The sequence below is a fragment of the Xenopus laevis genome, chromosome 7S, assembly GCF_017654675.1.
Source record: "Xenopus laevis strain J_2021 chromosome 7S, Xenopus_laevis_v10.1, whole genome shotgun sequence".
Classification (NCBI taxonomy): Eukaryota; Metazoa; Chordata; class Amphibia; order Anura; family Pipidae; genus Xenopus; species Xenopus laevis.
This window is the reverse complement of record NC_054384.1, coordinates 66,325,615-66,345,620: the sequence shown is the minus strand read 5'-3', so window position 1 is coordinate 66,345,620 and position 20,006 is coordinate 66,325,615. Positions and strand designations below refer to the sequence as shown.

General features: G+C 40.6%; 1 pseudogene; it reads left to right on the top strand.

Moving 5' to 3' along the window:
• The first annotated feature begins 1,758 nt into the window (after positions 1–1,758).
• On the top strand, positions 1,759–19,601 carry LOC121396030 (annotated as a pseudogene).
• The last annotated feature ends 405 nt before the right edge of the window (positions 19,602–20,006 follow it).

Here is a 20,006-nt window from a genome sequence, read left to right as displayed (position 1 = left end):
AAAAAGAGTTGTCCCTGCTGTGCCAAATTCAATTTACAGCTCTGTTGGTAACCATGATATCCAGTGATCTCACGCCACATCCCCTAACTTATAAGGCCATGTCCCGGTTGCCTTCTTGACTGAACACATGAGCAACATCTATTGCAAACTGGAAAGGATTGTAACCAGCTAGCGTGAGACAACAGCAGTTTAGGCAAAACTAAGGGCCATGGCAAACTGAAGATTTGATTAAATCTCCTAAAAATACTTTCCCTCCAACAATATTATAAATTGTGGGTAGCAAAATGTGTTGTTTTGTTCTCCCACAATAGAGCAGATTTATCACAGATAACTAATGTCCCTGTCTGCCATCAGCCTAAAGCCATCATGGATATATATGCCAATGGAAGCAAGTATGAAGGTAACACATTCAGGGGAACTGTATCCAGAAGCTGATTTTTGTAAAGTGATAGAAAATTTGATTCTAAACCATGCCTTCCAACATTTGAAAATCAGGAAGAGGGACAAAGTTATTTTTGAGCACACTCATTTTGTGGCCACACCTCCTAAATACCATGTCAATTACAAAAATTAGCAGGTTTGGGAAGTCATTTCTGACAAAGACATTTCTGGGGGTTTTAGGGTCATGTTTTATGTTATTACAGTTTGGCTAATGAAGGTGAAATTGCCCTTTAAGATGTGAGTCTCATGTCTCCCGGGAGACCTGCTTATCTTAAATATATGAGCTTGATAAAGGGCTGGAATAGCCCGAAATGTCGCTCTGCTAATGGCATGAATAAATAATCATTGATTCACATATCGGCGTGCTGCTGGAATGATTGCTTTACAGTGGAGTTTTTCCTTGGGCAGAGAGGAACATAGCTGTGCACCCGACGCTGCAAAAGGCGATCTAGTGTAAGTGTGGCACCTTATTGATTTGATTTGATCTGCTTATCTTAAATCGTTACTATTGTATCTTTGCTTATCTGAAATAGTTACAAATGTATCTAAGTGCAGCTGCTGAGTTTTCTGGGCCCTCTGCCAAAAAGCATCTTTTTTAAATTAAGTTTCAGAAACTTTGTTTCATTTTCTGGCATCAGTGCAGAAGGTCAAAGAGAAACTTCAGACATTTTATTAAAAATCTGGGACTGTAGGCTGTTCTAAGCTCCTATCTCATATCATATGTATTAATTGGAAAAAAAATTGCAAGCTTTATATAACTTAAATTACTACTAGACACTAGAGTATATATCTCTGTGAACATTTTCTGCACCTCTAGTACAAACCCCTGAAACAGTAGCTGTCCCCCCACAAAGGAGCCTGGGGAAACAGGGGGTACAGGACCACAGGGTCTGCTGCAATGTATTTCCCCTCACTAGAGCAATAAAGTCTTCCATCTACTGCAGGTAAGTCTGTTGGCAGTGATCTGCCAATAGTGATTATAATCTGGTAGTGTTCTTTAGGTAGCACTAAGGATATGAGAAGTATTACTAAACAAGTTAGTCTCAATCTGTATCTCTCAATAATCCTTGTTTGGGCAAAACATTCTACATTCTTGTACCTGAGGAGGAATCAAGAATATTGTTATTTTTTTGTTTACATTTCATTATTCCACCTATTTTCAGAAAGTATCCGAATCTTGTTTAGCAAAAAAAATATTTTATTGTTTCATCCTTATTATATATTGATCTCAGTACATTTCCCTTTCTGCTTCCACTAAGCATAGTCTTATTCCTCTCCTGCTTTTACCATTCATTCCTACTGTTTTTTCCCCATAGGATGATACCATTGCTCCATCTTATACTGTATCTCTGATCACCCTAATACCATGCTCCAGTTCAATAGAGGATAACAAGATTCTTCTTGCTGTGGAACACCAGGGATTCCAGGTATACCTGGGACACATGGTAATGCTGGATTACCTGGTAGGGATGGAAGAGATGAAAAAGCTGTGTCCCCTGGCACAAGTTAATCTAAAGGTGATCCTGGAGAACTAGGTAATATTAAAGGGATACTGTCATGGGAAAAAAATTTTTTTTCAAAATGAATCAGTTAATAGTGCTGCTCCAGCAGAATTCTGCACTGAAATCCATTTCTCAAAAGAGCAAACAGATTTTTTTATATTCAATTTTGAAATCTGACACGGGGCTAGACATTTTGTCAATTTCCCAGCTGCCCCATGTCATGTGACTTGTGCCTGCACTTCAGGAGAGTAATGCCTTTTGGCAGGCTGCTGTTTCTCCTTTCTCAATGTAACTGAAGGAGTCTCAGTGGGACATGGGTTTTTACTATTGAGTGTTGTTCTTAGATCTACCAGGCAGCCTGTTATCTGTGTTAGGGAGCTGTTATCTGGTTACCTTCCCATTGTTCTTTTGTTTGGCTGCTGGGGGGGAAAGGGAGGGAGTGATATCACTCCAACTTGCAGTACAGCAGTAAAGAGTGATTGAAGTTTATCAGAGCACAAGTCACATGACATGGGGCAGCTGGGAAATTGACAAAATGTTCTAGCCCCATGACAGATTTCAAAATTGAATATAAAAAATCTGTTTGCTCTTTTGAGAAATGGATTTCAGTGCAGAATTCTGCTGGAGCAGCACTATTAACTGATTCATTTTGAAAAAAAATTTTTTTCCCATGACAGTATCCCTTTAACTATTTGATTAGATATTGGCACATATTTGTGCTCAAGGGAGTGGTGTTTTGACACCAAAACAAAGCCATTCCCGGCACAGCTTATAAGTGTAGTTCACATTAAAATGACGTTTTAATATGATGTAGGCAGTAATATTCTAAGAAACTTGCAATTTGATTTTCATTCATTATTTTTTGTATAATTTTAGCAACCTCAAAACCCAAATGGAAGGCAAATAGGACAGGATTTGAAAAGAAAGATAACCGGTAAAAAACAGCAACAAACTTGTGCTCTCACAGTACCTGCATTTCTTTGTGGGTCAGTGTCCCAAATACCAGAAGTTTTCTATTGCAGGATGGAAACAGGCTGAATAGGAAGGCTAATCATTTCAAAAACATATAAAACTTCAACTTTGAATGTATACAGAATGGAGCTTGTAAACCTTTCCCATTTAAGAGGCAGTCAGTGATGTTATATATATGATATCAACGTTACATTGACTATTATATCCATGATGCAGAGATGTTACATTTTTTTGTATTCTTCCTGGAAATGTTTGTTGAAAAGGACAAGAGGTCCTCTGCAACACACTGCCCAAGCACTTTGCTATTCTCAACATAAAATAAGGTCTTTAGACTGATTTGTGATGGTAAATGTATTCAAGTGCCAATCACTTTCAAAGTGTCCAAGTTGAAATCCCATCAGATTCTTGCCCAAAAGACTCATTGCATGAATTCTGCCACTAGATGGCCTGCTATACTTATTGAAATTACAATTGAGCAATGCACATACTGGTTTGCTACTGTCCAGGATGATCTTATCCAAAATAGTTTGACATTGGTAGTTAGATACTTTTGTTCTAACAAAGTTATGTGTTCATCATGCGTGGGGGGGGGGAGATATGTGTGCATGAGAGGGACATGCTTGTTACTTGCCTTAGATGTAACCCAAACTGTCTATACATGCATCATCTAAGCCATGTTTGGACAGGGAGTCAAAAAAGTCCCTGCCATTTCAAGTACATAGAGGAAACACATAAACTTGGTTAGTTGTTCAAGGGCTTTTATACTCCCCACCATGCATGCAGGGCCGGATTTACATAGCGGACACCCCTAGGCCTGCTGCCATTCGTCACACCTGTCCCCTCCCTTCTTTTGTGCACATGCACAGGCCGGGAGCACTGGCGGATCGGCACATAGGAAATTTTAAAAACGATTGTATTTCATGATCAGCCCCAGAGCTTCCAGATCAATGTGGGTGTGGTTGGCTTCATGCTGCCCCTAGAATCCTGCTGCCCTAGGCCCGGGCATTGGTGGCCTTTCCACAAATCCGGGCCTGCATGCATGAAACATATCTTGAAGGTCAACCCTTCAACTACCTGCAAACACATATACTTGCATCTAAGTGTTATGTCTTAGGCTCAGACTTGGATATGTCATATTTGTCACTTGCTTTCCCTATGGGAGTGGCTCTCATTGTTGTCTTGACAGAGTTTATGAGGTTACCTTTAATCTGTTAAAAGCTTCCAATTCATCAACACATTAGCACTAGGGATGCACCGAAACCACAATTTTGGATTCGGCCGAGTCCTTCACCAAAGATTTTGGAGATTACCGAACCGAATCCAAATCCTAATTTGCATATGCAAATTAGGGATGGGAAGGGGAAAACTTTACTTCTGAATCCTGCTGAAAAAGCCCTAATTAGAACAGAGCACTTGTGTGCTGTCCATACTGTCCATTAACAGCCCCATCTCCACATGCAAGATGCTTATCACTGTATCTGTCATCAACAGTCGCTTTCATGTTGCAGTGAACTTAAGCAGCTCAATTTATCATCAGTACAGGGTGCATGAAGTTTCTTTCATGAAATGACCTCATGACACATTTAATCCATCCATACTAACATCTTCATTTGACATCAGAGATCCTTGGTTTTGGGACATAGGTCCAGAGGAGCTATATTTCCTTGCAGCTCAAAAAGACTCTCAGATTGTGGCTCTCATGTTAGAACCTTCAGAAGAGGATGCCAATTCTTGACTATGACCAGAACAAAAAACATTGCCATAGTTGTTAGTGTGGAATAAATGTATGCTCCAAAAATATGTCCAATGCCTGATAAGCCTGGACACTATTTTGTAAATCTTATAGTTTCTGTTCTTCAGTTGACCAGAAAACTATTACGGTACTGTTATCAGGATACTATCACACTAGGTTGAGACCTAATCATTCTTGGGGGTCCCTAAAGGCACTACTACTTAATTTATAATTTACATTGATCATAAAATACCTGTATAATACTTTCAGAGAGTTGAGTGGGATCATATATAAAAATAGAGGGGCACAGGCCCATAGTAATGTTTAGATTCATCAATTAAACACACTTAAGGTTTGAGAACATAAGTTTGAACTTCTTTCTTCTTTTGTCTTAATAATATTCATGTGAGAATCAGAAGTCAGAGAAATAGGGGCAGATTTACTGAAGGGCGAAGTGACTAACGTTAGCGAAAATCTGCCAGCGTGATGTCATTTCGCTAATTCGCCAATTTACTAACGGGCGCAAGTGTAACTTCGCTAGCGAAGGAGATAGACTATAGCGGTAATTTGCTCCCGAAAATGCGCTCTGGGAAGGGAAGTAACTATGCGAATTCACTAAGATGTGGATTTTACTGAACGTTACCTCTTGCGCCAGATAGGACTTCCTCAAAATATAGTTGAACATTTTTCTAAGTCCCAAAAAACGCTGACAACTTTTAATTTTCAGAGTGATAGGCTGCAAAAGATTGTACATTTTCTAACATTTGGCACATAACCTATACACTGGGATCATGTGTAGGGCAATATAACAATTCTATTTTATTTTATTAAGGTTTCCCAGGCTTGTGTACTATAATTTATTGGCTGCAACATATATGTCTATTCAACTTTAACTTCCCGCCATATGCAAATTAGCCAACGGTAGCGCAACTTCGCTTCGCTTGCCGCAGTAACGCTAGCGCAACTTTGCCAGCGTTCAGCGCCCTGGACGCAACTTCGGATTTTAGTGAATTAGCGTTGTCCTGCCGAATCTACACCTGTCGAAGTGTTGCGAAGTGTTGCTAGTGCAATTTCGTCGCTTAGTGAATCAGCCCCACAGTTTGACTATGATAATCACAATAACCCATAGCAGATTTACTAAATGCTACCACCCAAAAAGCAATATGACTGATTGCAGACGAATATACAATATACAGTATACAGTAGTGATGTGCGGGCCGACCCGATACCCGCGGGACCCGCGAGACCCACGGGTTCTGGTCGACCTCACAGTGTTCCCCGCGGGTGCCACCTTCAAATGCCGGCATCCGACTTCCGGGTTCCAGTTTTATACTCTCCCGTCTGCTCGCCCCGCACCTTTTTGTGACATCATTGTGACGTCGGCGGCGGCGCGGGTCTATAAAAGGACCCCCGGAAGTGAGGGGGCACCGTCTAATTTCTTACTTTTTATAAAGAGTAAGTTCCCAATGACAAAACAATTAATGAAAATTAAATAGTCATTCAAAGTCACTGAGTCCAGATGCCAGTTTCTTCATAAAAGTCACACAAGGTTGCAGTCACCTCAGGAAGTAAATCAATCCTCAGTAATCTTGAACATTTATAAAATGTGCAGGGTGTATGGGTGCAGGCCCATAGTAGGTTTTTAAAGATCCTTCCAATCTTTATAAACGCTTATTATCCCACAGGAATTTCAGGTGCTTTCCCCGGTATGGCCAGTCCTTCTGGTTTACAGGATGAGAAAGGGGTGCAGGGAAAATGTGCTGTGTCCTCCTGCTCTGCATTTAGTGCCAAGCTATCAGAGTCTCGCACATCACCCATACCTGGGCAACCTGTTCCCTTTGGAAAAGTTTTAATAAATGAACAGGGGCATTACAAGCCAGAAACTGGATGTTTCCACTGTGTTGTACCAGGGCTCTTGTACTTCTTCATCCATGGCACTGTCTTCCGTGGATCACTTCACCTGCAGCCATGGGCGTCCACATATAGAGGCAAGGGGGGGCACTGCCCCCCTGGACTTGTACTTCATGCCTATCTTGCCCATGTGCATCTGTAATGGCACAGCCCGGGACCCTGAGGGAGAAGGCACTTACCCCACCACACGATTATCAGTGTCAGACTGGGATAACGGGCCCTCCCAAAAACCTTAGACCAGGGGCCCACTCTCAGTATTATTATTCTTCCTCTCCTCACTCAACAGCTATTCTCCTCGTCTCTTTTCTTTACAATATAATACTATCATCTATTATTCCATCTATTTAGTCTTTTTGTTCTCATAGAAATAAAGAATGACCATGAACTATGCTAAATGTTTAGCAGCATGAGGGCCCACTGATACCTGGGCCCACCGGGAGTTCTCCTGGTATCCCTGTGGGCCAGTCGACACTGACTCTAGGTAATTACACCTGGTGAAAACATTTTTATTATCATACCTCCTTTGTCTTTGTGTTGTCTGTGAAAATGTTATGTGCTGCTCAGACACCATATGACTTTAAGTATTTATATAACGTAAATTATACAGTTTGTCCCAAGCACAGCAAATTTGCTTCATTCAGTAACTGCTTAGACATCCCACTATGCTGCACAATAAAAACTGCCTAGATAGTATCTCAAAATTTAGTATATTTCTTTTTTTTAAAAGTTATTGTTTTGAGTTACAAACATGAAGTATAATGTGCAGCACTTTTGAGTAGTTAGGGGCCTCTGAAATGGTGCATTTTGGTGAAGAGAAATACCATAAATATGTCATCTTGGGCATTCCTCTGGGCTTACCAGAACTCTGCTGTAATATGTAAGTGTATAGAATCCCTTTTGGTGTACTTATCTAGATGTGCCAGAAAGAATCCAAGTACAGGTATCTCATTCCCGTGCTCTGACATTCACACAATAGGCTTAACTTGTTTGAAAGTGTAGCCACATTAACAATAGATATCACTTGCAAACAGAGATCAGAGCTAATGTACTATTCCATGTTCTGAAATAAATACCACAAGCAGTGCTGTTGGTTCCCTCGTAAAGATTTCATGATATTGAATATTTTAAGGTATAACATTTAATTTCAGATAATTTGTTTCTCTCCTAGGGCTGTATATAAATCCGATGCCCCCCTAGGCACCTGACCTAAACACGCCCCCTACACTGTGCGCATGACATCACTTCCACCAACCAATTGCCTGAATGATCCCTTTATCTATAATACCCTCATTCATACTGTATGTCTAAACTACTGGTCTTGCTGTTATTTAACCACCCACAGCCTCAGTATTACCCTGTTGCGTTATCAGCTTTTTACAGAGGGAATTGTGTAATGCAATTTTAGCTTGTATAACCTTCCTCCATACAGTACAGCTAGCTATGTTCAACCCTGTGTTCATTCCAGGAGTCTGATTCTCAACATCTGTTTTATAAAACCTCTATAGATTATACCTTCTTACACTAATAAATGGGTGTGATAAAGGCTGGGCAGTGTCAAGTCTATATAAAAATCCCACCTAATCCAGCTGCAACCCAGTATAATTTGTCTTTGTTATCATCTACTGAAGAGGCTAAATTAGTAGATTCCTCCATAATTTCCTGGGAATTTTAGACAACTAAGGTAAAAGAGCATGAGATGATGATTCTAAAACAGAATTTGGTTGCAGATCTGCATGTAACTGATTTTCTCTCTAAATATTCAATTTCCATGGCTTCCGTAAACCAACACAGGCCATCAGGGCCCTTCTAAACTATGGTGTCGGCGCTTTTCCAAAGGCCCAAAGGGAGGAGTTGTCCGAAGGCCAGTTAGGGTGAGATTTAGGAAGGATATTTATTGGCTTTCAGTATTACTTAGGTTTAAAAGTCCTATGGAGGATAGTAGGACTGACACAGCAGTTATATGTTGTTTCACTTTCATTGTCCGGAACCAAGGAGAAACATAACCAATGTGACCATTTTCTGAACTCTAAGAGCCTTATTCTAATGTCTCTCCCTCCCCCTCTATATATTATCCCTGCCAAATCCCTAGCCCAATACCCACAATAAAGATACACACAATGACTTTGTGGTTAATCTGTGTAATTCACAGCTTTATTAATAATTAGATAAACTGCGCTTTTTGATCGCAAGGAAGGCAAAAAACCTCTGAGAAGCGAATTTCCTTCACTAGAGGGAAAAATTCCTTCCTGACCCCTTAAAGGCAATCGGATTTTCTCCCACGATCAATGCGCCAAATAGAATCAAGGGAAGCGGGGGGGGGGGAATATGGTAAGGTAAGGGACTGCGGTGAAAGGATGAGAAAGAGAAGGGAATATGGCAGCATAACCATGGACACATTTAAGCTGCATGATGAATGCTGCATTCCTTTCCATTCCATTGGCAGCCTGCAGACCCCCGCATTTGCAGTCTGAGGGATGGAATGAAAAGGAATGCAGGGTCTACCAAGTGGCTTAAAGAAGTCCCTGTGTATAACACCATATTTTGGATAAAGGGGAGGAACCACTGGTGGAACTATAGTGGCTGAAAGCACCGCTGGTGAAAGTGCAGTGGATGAAAGGGGGGCATCACTGGTGGAATTGAGATGTCCCATAGTTACTGCTGTTTCCTGAGGATGTGGTGCCTAGACTGAGGTACATCGGTATTTGGTACCGAGGAAACTGCTGGTGGTGCTGGTATCATTTGCCGAGTTGTTCCGAGGACCACCTGTAAAACCAAACAAAATAACTCAGACTATGTATTTTTTTTTACGTTAGCAAGTGATATACTTGTAAAATCCTTATATGGGTATGGGACCTGTTATCCAGAATGCTTGGGACCTGGGGTTTTCTGGATAATGGATCTTTCTGTAATTTGGATCTTCATACCTCAAGTCTACTAGAAAACCATGTAAACATTAAATAAACCCAATAGGGTGAATTTGCTTCTAATAACTTTATCTTAGTTTGAATCAAGTACATGAAACTGTTTTATTATTACAGAGAAAAGGGAAATCATTTTTAAAAAAATTGGATTAGCTGAAGTATATGGGAGATGGACTTTCCGTAATTCGGAGCTTTTTGGATAATGGGTTTCCGGATAACGGATCCCACACCTGTAATATTTAGGAGCACATTAAGCACAAATCAGGTGATTAAGCCAAGTGTGGGAAAGAAAAGGATGGATTATATACTGCACCTGAATATCTCTCATTGTTCTTAATCAGTATGGCCTTGTTGATCTTCTCTAGCTCTTTGTAGAGGTGTTTCAGGTGGGCCTTGATGTATCTGTAGTCCTGCCAGAACTCGTTCTTAAGGTGTAATTTCCACCATTTTGTGATCTTCACGCAGTCCTTGGCCATCCACAGATCGTAGAGTGCAAACCTGATGTCAAAGGTGATCTTGTCCCTGATGCACTCGAGATAAGGGCCCGCGAGTGGATCCTCAAAATCCCTGATCTCAAAGATGTCCAGATCAGGCGAGATCCACGGTGCGGGCTAGAAAAATGTAAGAAGCAAGAAAACATTGAGGTCAGGGCACACACTATGCTAAACCCTGTCAAATTTCTGTTTCGTTGTATTTACACAGAAGATATGACATGTTTAGCATTGGGTTAGCCCCTCCTTTAACCCCTTGGATACCTTTCTCAGCAGTCAGAAAATAAAATGAGGAAATTAGCTGTGAGCACCTTTACCTTTTCAAAGCGCCACTGGTAGTATTGCCGGCTACTTGCACTCATGCCCATCTTTGATGTTCCTGTAATATAAAATAGAGATTTGGGAAGGTTAGAGTTAACGTAAAGATGTAAGACCCCCAAATAAACACAATAAACACGTCAAAACAGCAGCATATTTACACCTTATTTAATGAGAACCCTTTTCATTCAGAAACTATGGTTTTAATATGGTTCCAAGTAGAAACTAATGCTTACTTATGTATATAGAATGCCCCTCCCCACCAGCTCCCCATGTCCCTATTTTAAGACAATACCATCCCATTTTATTTGGTCCACAAATCAGCCCATTATTTCTGTCAGGGCCCTACTTTCCTCTGGATCAGCAGTTAAACAAAAAAGTAGACCTTGATGGACGTGTGTCTTTTTTCAGCCTCATCTACTGTGTAATACATATTACAGATGGGAACAGTGCCGCCATTAGAAATCACGGGGCCCCGTACAACAACATTTTGGGGCCCCCCCACACTGGCACCCGATCCCCACCCCAGATCCCGCCCACTTCACATCACAGTTAAAAGACCACACAGACATCATCGCTCAAAAAGTAACCCCCCCACACACACGCAAGTTATAAAAAGCTATTGATGTTCAAGGCCCATTTATAAGTTCAAAAAAATTTGGGCCCCAAAGAATATTTTTTTTAAAAAAAACATTGGCTCCATGGCCCCCCTTACAAGTTAAAAAATATATTTTTAAAAAAAACATTGGTGGCAGGGGCCCTATAGAATATTAAAATAATACATTGGTGGTCAGGGGATTTAAAAAAAAACACACACAAATTGGTGTTCAGTAGAATTAAACTCATGGCTTCAGGACTTCTTTTGTGACTTTGAAAAAACTGGCGCCAGTGCCCCCCATAAAAGTTTTTTTAAAACACCATTGGTGCCAGGGCCCCTTTTACAATTAAAAAATCGTAGCTTCGGGTTTTTTCACCGCTTCAGTAGTTCGGCTTCGACTGTTTTCGTGACTTCGGTTCCTTTTCGGCACTTCTGTTTTTCGGGACTTGAAAAATGACCGCACAGCTCGGGCGCTCTCAAAGGGGGGCCGGGTCTCTTTCAAAAGTGCAGCACTGCTAAGCCCGCCGGGACACTTGTCCCCCCTGTCCCCCCCTGATGGTGGCCCTGGATAGGAAAATGCAGGATCCTTACCTTCCTCCAAATAACCCACAATGGGTTGGGCAAGTTGTTCTTCTGCTCCTGATGAACGTTGATAGTCTTTAAAAAGACTTTTGTGTTTCTTCTTTATCTTCTTCTGCTCCTGGGAATCGTTGAGAATCACTGAGTATCGCTGAGAATCGCTGGGAATCACTAGGAATCACTGGAAATCACTAGGAATCGCTCGTATTTCACTTTATGGGGAGAGAAAGAGAGAGAAGATATTGTGAACTGAACCCTCTCTGCCATATATATCTGTATATACTGGATTTCCCTTAATAGCTCAATACTGTGCTACTGAATATGGTTGTGCCTTATAAATAACCAGTAACACCAATCAGCAGCAACTTTAATAGAATGAAGGAGCTGATTGGGAGAGACTGGTGATTGGTGCAATCAAGGGCCCTAGACACCCCTGCTAATCAAGGTTGGGTCCTGGTGACACAATGCACAAACTAATAGTTAAATGAACACTTGGAATCATCCTCATTCATTTCTTTGCCAATTGCTTTCACCAGGGCTCAATTAAATTGAATTTAGAAATGAACAGGAGTGATCATTTGGGAGTGAGCATTTGGTTGGCCATACACTGAACTGTAAATCACATGGGGACAAAACATCCCAAATCTCCCTCTGTGCCATTACTGTAAAGCTGTATGTTACTGGCAGGGTGTAATAGATGCAGAAGACACTGGTTCCCATTAGAGACCCAGGTGAGTAATGGGCCCACTGGGGCTTTTCATAACCAGTCAAGCTCTGATCATTGCCCCTGCACCCATAACACAAGGCACCCTAATTCTAGGCTAATGCTACTTGTCTTTCTTCTCAGGTCCTCCCTTACCCATCTCCTACTCTAATGCTGAGGCCACTAGGATGAGTGATGAATGGGACAGTTGGCCAATGGCAGTTGGAAAAATGGCAGTTGACAGTTACAGCTAAAGAGTAGCAGAGTAAATGGTCTAACACTTCAAAAGCAGAAACAAGTAGACAAGAAATACCAAACATACTATATTCTATAACTGCAAGTCAGCCACAGGGGGTGCTGGGAATTGTAGTTAAGGCACAGCTAGATAAGCACAGGATTAGAGACAGTGGGACAGCAAGTTCTCATGTTGTCTCACTCCCCTTAGCAATGGCACACAGGCAGATTTTGGGTACTTTAGCACCCACAAGTTTTAGTAGTTTGGGCAGGGCTGCCACCAGAAACCATTTTCAAGGCACCATCATTGATTGTCCCCTTCCTTGTAGTTGTACCCCTTTGTACCCCCTGGTGGCTTATAACCAAAAATGCCCCCCCCCTTCCAATGCAATTGAAAAAGATGGAACTGGGAAGACAAACTGACATCTCCAATGGACAATTTCATGACAAGCACCTTCCCAGACAATTACAATAGCAGGCAATAGTGGGGCAATTTTGGTAGCTTTGGCTCTAGACTAAAGTCTGGACTGGGATTTAAAAATGGCCCTGGCATTTGAGACACACAGAGGCCCTCACAGCCCCCCCAGCAGCCCAATAAATAGTGACTGTCTATAGCATCTTACAGCAGCCCCTTTGGCATTTGCCAGATCCCACAGATTGCCAGTCCGGGCCTGGCTCTAGTCCCCAAACTGCTATACATCATGGAAGCCACACTGCCCAAACTATCCCATTGTATCATTGACTTTAGCTCCCCCCCATAAAGTCTATTCCACTTACCTCTGAATCCAGAAATGAAATACTGGTCACTTGTGCCTGAGCTGTTAAGTCACCTTCCCTGGCAGCTTTCAGCCAATCAGTGCTGAGCTGGGAGTGATGTCATCCTCAAGTAAGACATGATATACCAGTAATTGGCAGCCAATCACATCAGTCACACACATGTGCATTTATGAAAATACAACAAATAGACATGAAACATAAGCAGTCATAGAACCAGGGCCACCATCAGAACTCACTGGTCCCTGACAGGACTCTCCCATGCCCAATGAAGGAAAGTCCTGCTCAGATCTCCTCTCTTAGCCCATCAGCTACAACTCTGCTACTGGTTCTGGCTTTGAATGCTGGGAATTGTAGTTTGGTTCTGGCTTTGAATGCTGGGAATTGTAGTTTAGCAGTGGCTAGTGAGATACAGTTATGGGATCACTGAGGCAGACAGTATTATTCTGTTGGTAATATGTTTTTTCACGTTACTCTTTTGCAGCTCTTTATGTATGAATTGGAATAGTTTTCTTGTTTCAAATGTTCTACCTCCCTAGCAACCAAGCAGAGGCTTAAATAGACATAAAAAAGCATAGTATCCCTTGAAGCTTGCAGCCTATTGCCACAGCCTATTGTCACTTTACCTATAGAGACTGAGACTAGAGCTGCACCCAACAAACCCCTCACCCCCCCCACACACACACACACAGCTCCGTCACCGGATTTCCAATGTAAATCGGTGGCAGAGGCTGGGGAATCTTTTTTTTTTAAATAAATTTATAGGCACTCAAGGGCCGCCCCCCAAAACCTGCCGTTTTAGGCACAGGCCCTTGGGTGCCTTAATATAAGTACGCCCCTATCCTCTCCAAGAGATAACACGGCTCCTAAATCAGAAGCAGTTTCTGGAAACCGCAGATATTTTGTATGTACAATACTGTAGCAGGTGCTGAGGAAGGCATCCACCTTCTAATTAAAGGGGTGGTTCACCTTTAAACAACTAGTTGTTTTCAGATAGATCACCAGAACGAATGACTTTTTCCAATGACTTTATATTTTCTATGTGTCACAGTTTTTCTATTATTGAAGTGTAAAGTATCATTTTTCACCTTCTGAAGCAGCCCTGGGAGGGGGGGTCGCCGACCCTGTAAACTGTTATAAATGGATACATTTAGTTGATACATTTCTTTTCTTTGTCCCTGCTGAGCAGAATCTCTTGGTTTCATTACAGGCAGATGTTAGAATTGATACAATAGTTGCTAATACTCCAGAGATGCTGCTGAGAAATGTATCAACTTAATGTTGCAAAATTGTAACAGTTCTGAGTCTGCCCCTGATTTACTGAGCTGCTAGAATCAAACACCAGAGCGTTACCACCAGTAGGGACATTGCCAATTTACTAACTGACGCAGGCGCCAATTCGCTAGCGAAAGAGACTGGCACTAGCAGTCATTCACACTCTATTCGCACTCTATAGCCAGGCGACTTCCTCAGACCAGGCAAAGTGCATTAAAGTAGCTAGATCTTCCTCAATCTTCTGTCACTTACATTATATTCTGTGAGCTGAAAATGCATCAAAGTGCAAAAACGCTGGCATCTTTTCCTTTTTTCAGCCTAATTGCCTGCAAAAGCAGGTGCGACAATTCACCCTTTAGTAAATCTGCCACATGGAGAGAATTAAATATCAATACCCCTATCGTTATCTATAGTTGGGCAGATAACCACAGGTTACACAGTATCTGTCTTCTCACAAGAGCTGGTTATTCTCATGAATATTGTAAAATGGACATCCAAACACTTATGTTATTTCATAATTTCAGCTATCTCACGTTTGATAATAATTGTATTCTGCCTGATGGTCACAATAAAAATAAAAATTCAAAATAAAATAAATTTAATCTATCACAGGCATGATAACCATTTTACCCAGTGCTTCCTTACCATTTTATGCCACATATTCAAACCATGCCATCCAGTGTATTATAATTCTCTATTGATTGTGCCCATGTGTTAGAGAAATAATAGTCTGACATCTATCTCATGCATTCTAATGATATCAGTGTGTCTCACAACCTTTAAATGCAATATCCAATACTGTCACATGAATCAGACCCATTCTGTGCAGCAAAGAGTAACAATAAACTGCTGTTTCCAAGTAGGGTTGAAAACATTTCTAGAAAAATAATTGCAGCTTCCTTCCCTGTTATAAACATTAGAATCAAGTACAATAGTAGTTAGGGGTAACAAAAGCCCACTGTTAATACAAGATTCACTGCATAGTCATTGGGCAGGCTGGGCTTATTGTTTCAGGTTGACAGGCCTATGTATTACTTGCCACAGTCCTGCTATTGCTTTATACCTGTCTTTACAAGAAACCACAACATACAGTAATTTAACCAAGTCGGAATACTCTAATGTTGATGAGATCAAGAGCAGTTCAATATAGGAATAACATTAGCAAATACAGCCCTTAAGTTTAAAGCTTGTATATCAAAAACATATGAATATTTCTTATTAAAAAAGCTTAATTCATCAGATGTATTTTAGGATAATGTGGCCCTTTATTGCAGCAGATTCTATCAGTTCTCTACCTACTGTATGTCTGTGTTTAAAATAAGATGTTCCGACATATGAACTAACTCAGTAAGAAAATATGTGTCATACATTATCAATCATCTTCAGTCTGCTCTGGGACTTTGTAGGGGTTCATTGACTTACGCACCTACCACTATAGCACAGTGGTTGAGCGTTTGGTTATTTATTATCCTGGGTCATGTAAAATCAAACAAGAGGATCTCTGACTGTAGTTTTGGGGTTACTCTGTCTTATGTGAAGTGAACTCATGATTGGGATAATTATAAACCAGATTAAATAAACCAGATAACATATAAAGGACATTAGACATATTTCATACAGACTTGTCAACTCTGGTGCCCCTTTACCTGATCAGTCACAGTAACAGCCCAGTCTCCCTCTCCCCAAAATTGCATCCATATTCATTTAAACCCTCCCAGTTAAAAAGATCTAAAGCAATCCCAATATTGCCTTAGAAGCAGACAGAATTGGGTAGGGGTAATAGCATGACTGGGGTGTAGCCAGGGGCATAACAGGGTGTTAACTGGTTGTAGAAAGGCATTGCCAAAAATCTATAATGGTCCTTCTGGGTTAATATTTCTGTTCATACGTTATTGCATGAGTCAAATTAGATTTCATTGGTATTCATTTCTAACTAGATATGGTAGGATATCAGTAATTGCAGGTAAATATTTCACCAGACCAATAAAGGACCAAAACCAATTGTTTCTTTTCAAAAGAAAATGTGACCTTACTTTCTGCTTAGGCTGAAGGCTGTTAATTTCTCATGGTCTGTGAGATTAAAGTAAACTGATGAGGCAACTCAATGAGGTGTTTCAGTTCATTTATTTTCTAGTGGGACCATGATCTTGATTATATTTTGCAGAAAGATGTCCATTATTTTTGGAAGGTAATGCGTAAATTATTACACATCTGAATTGTGTAACATATACTATATATACTGTCTATTGATAACTGAGATTACTTACCTCCCAACATTTGTAAAATGGAAAGAGGGACAAAAAGATCTGCCGCTTGTCGAAATAAATTTTGACAACACACATTTTATGGCCACATCCTCTAATTACCATGTCTATTTTACAAAGTTTGGCAGGTTATGAAGTTTGAACACATTTCTGGGAGCTATAGGGTCATATTTTATGTGTTTTAACAGTTTTACAAATAAAGGTGAAATTGCCCTTTAAGATGTGAGTCACAGTTCTCCAAAGATACTTGCTTATCTTAAATAGTTGCAATTGTGTCTTTACTTATCTTAAATTGTTACCAATGTATCTAAGTGTAGGGTCTGAGTTTTCTGGGCTCTCTGCCAAAAACTCATTTAATTAAATTTCAGAAACTTGGTATCTTTTTCTGGCATCAGTGCAGGGGATCAAAGAGAAACTGGGCACTTTTTAATAAAAAAAAGCCGGGACTGTGGGCTCAGCTGTCAAATTCAGGGCTGTCCAGCAGAAAACGGGAGAGTTGGGAGGTATGAGCTTAACACAGACATACAGTACTTTACCCTGTACAATGGTACTCTTTATTTTTTTATATGCTTCCTTTTTTACAGAATGTTTGATTTTGCAATGTCATTTTTTAGCCTAGATCACCTTTAAGGCTGTTGTGAGAACAGAACATATGGGCATTATCAGCAATCTATTATTATTACAATTACTGCACAGGTTTTGTACACCCTAAGATGACAAGTAATGCAATTGTTTTAGAATTGAATCCTACAATGTGATCTGTTTAATCTGCTGTAAGGTACTCTTGTAATTTGTGATGCTGTAACCACAAAATAAAATGTCATGATTGAAACAGTCCCTTATTAAAGTAATAGGTTCATTGTGTCGCCAATATGATTGCTCCACTGCTATAATATCATTATTCTCCCCCCTTAAATGGATACCATACAATGTCAGATTAATTTAACATACCTTTCTTAAATCTTAAATTGCCTCTGTACCTTCACTTTTACCTAGTAAATACAATTCTGCATGGTAATCTGAGAGCCTGCTGGCATCTTAAGCAACAACAAATACTCTAGTAATAGATTATAGTTGTATTTTATAGCAGCTCTGGCATGGAAACTGATAAAATTAGATCACACTAAAAACACAATTTGGATGCAATTGCACTAAAAATCTTCCAAGTCCATATAGTGTCTCTTCCACCACTTGCTGTCAAAACACCTGTGCATGATTCTTTGGATGCAAGTGTGCTGTGCCAGTTGAAGCAACCCTGGAGCTGCTACTACTACGTTATGAGGTGACAGTAGCTTCAGGGTTTAATGAATGGGATTTTTCCATTAACACATCTAATCTTTTGTTAAATCTAGGCAGATTTAGAATTATAGTATTCCATATCCTATTTTATTACATGATATACAATTATACAATAATACTGTGCAATGGCAAGTTCATTTAGGGCTACACAAAACATCAAATCTATTTCCTTTTTTTACTAAATCAGCTTATGAGCTGTGGAGACAGATGTGTGTCTGTAAAAGCCACATATACTATTAATTCTGCACCTACCAAAACTGACAGAACAATGATCTGTTATACGCAGGACAATAAAAGGGGGAAGGAAACTGCATCCTTTCTGCAGTGCCATTACTGGAATCATTAGAACAGGTATAGGATCCCTTATCCAGAAACCCGATATCCAGAAAGCTCCGAATTACAGAATGGCTGCCTCCCATAGACTCCTTTTTATCCAAATAATCCAGATTTTTAAAAATGATTTCCTTTTTTTCCGTAATAATAAAACAGTATCTTGTACTTGATCCAAACTAAGATATCATTAATGCTTATTGGAAGCAAAACCAGCCTATTGAGTTTATTTAATGTTTAAATGAATCTCTAGTAGACTTAAGGCATGAAGACCCAAATTACGGAAAGATCCGTTATACGGAAAACCCCAGGTCCCTAGCATTCTGGATAACCGGTCCCATACCTGTATAACAAAAAGCTTTGAACGTACAGTATCACATCACATACATACCATCATCAAAATAACACTGATTCTGAAATGGGGTTGGAAAGTCAACATTACTTTGACGAATTCAAATTAAAATTTCATATACCAGACAAAGAGAAATTATTTTGTCTTCAACTTTCACACTGGTTCAACAGACTTGACTCAAAGGATTCCTTAAAACTCTTGTAATTCCAATATCTCCTCTTTTTTTAATAAATTTATTGATTCCAATCTAGAGGTTAACATCATACTCATTCAATCAAACCTATGGAACAATATGGATTCTGCACCTCACCGAATGGAATCAACAGCAAAAAAATGGTCTAAATATATTCAAAACAAAGTTACCACTGAGACTTTGTTCAACCCTATAACTAATTTAGACAAATTAATAATTCCATCTAAAATATGGAGGGAACAGAATTTTAGACTAGTCCATTTAGCATACAAAAGATTTAATATTCATTCAAAGGAATTCATTCAAAGGAAACTCTTGCCCTAAATGTGAAGCTCCTGCCCCAAATCCATTTCATCTACTTTGGGAATGTGCATTAATTAAAAAGTTCTGGAAAGATATTGAACATCATCTAAAGACCATTTTACAGTCACAGATTTCATTGTCTCCCAAAACTGTCCTCCTGTTAGGGTTTCCAACGGGGAACCTTTTGACGGTGAGCTTGCGCACCCGAACGAAAGTCCGAGATTACAACAGCACCTGTGTGGTGCCGAAGCTGAGAGCAGTGAGCGGGTGTACGCGCCACAGCGCAGAGTCACTTAGCGGGGCTGAGCTAGCGGGTCACGGGTTGGAAGGGAAACTGAAGCCGGGTCGGCGCCGGACCGAGGTAATACACGGGGATCAAGGATACCGAAGCGTCGAGGGCGGAGCTTGACAGCTCACAAGATGGACGCAAAGTAACCGCGCTCCGACTAACCGAGACCATCTCCAGCTAGCTACGACAGGCAAATTAGCACGGAGGTGAGCAAAACCCAAGTGGAGGTGACGCTGAGGCATGGGACAGAAAAAGAACCCGAAAAAGGAGACCAAAAAGGTTACCGCTTACTTTGCACAGCGATCACGCTCTCCTCTCCGGGACTCACCCCCCACCATTTTGGAACAGCAGTCGCAAGAGCCTTCGCCCACACGGTCAGCCATGTCGTCCTCGGGGACTGATGCTGCACCCGCATCAGCACAACAAATCAAAGAAATGCTGACGGAGCTGAGAACGACTCTCCAAGGCGACTTAAAGCAACTGGCGACTGATCTGAGGCGGGAAATCCAGGATATTGGCGAACGC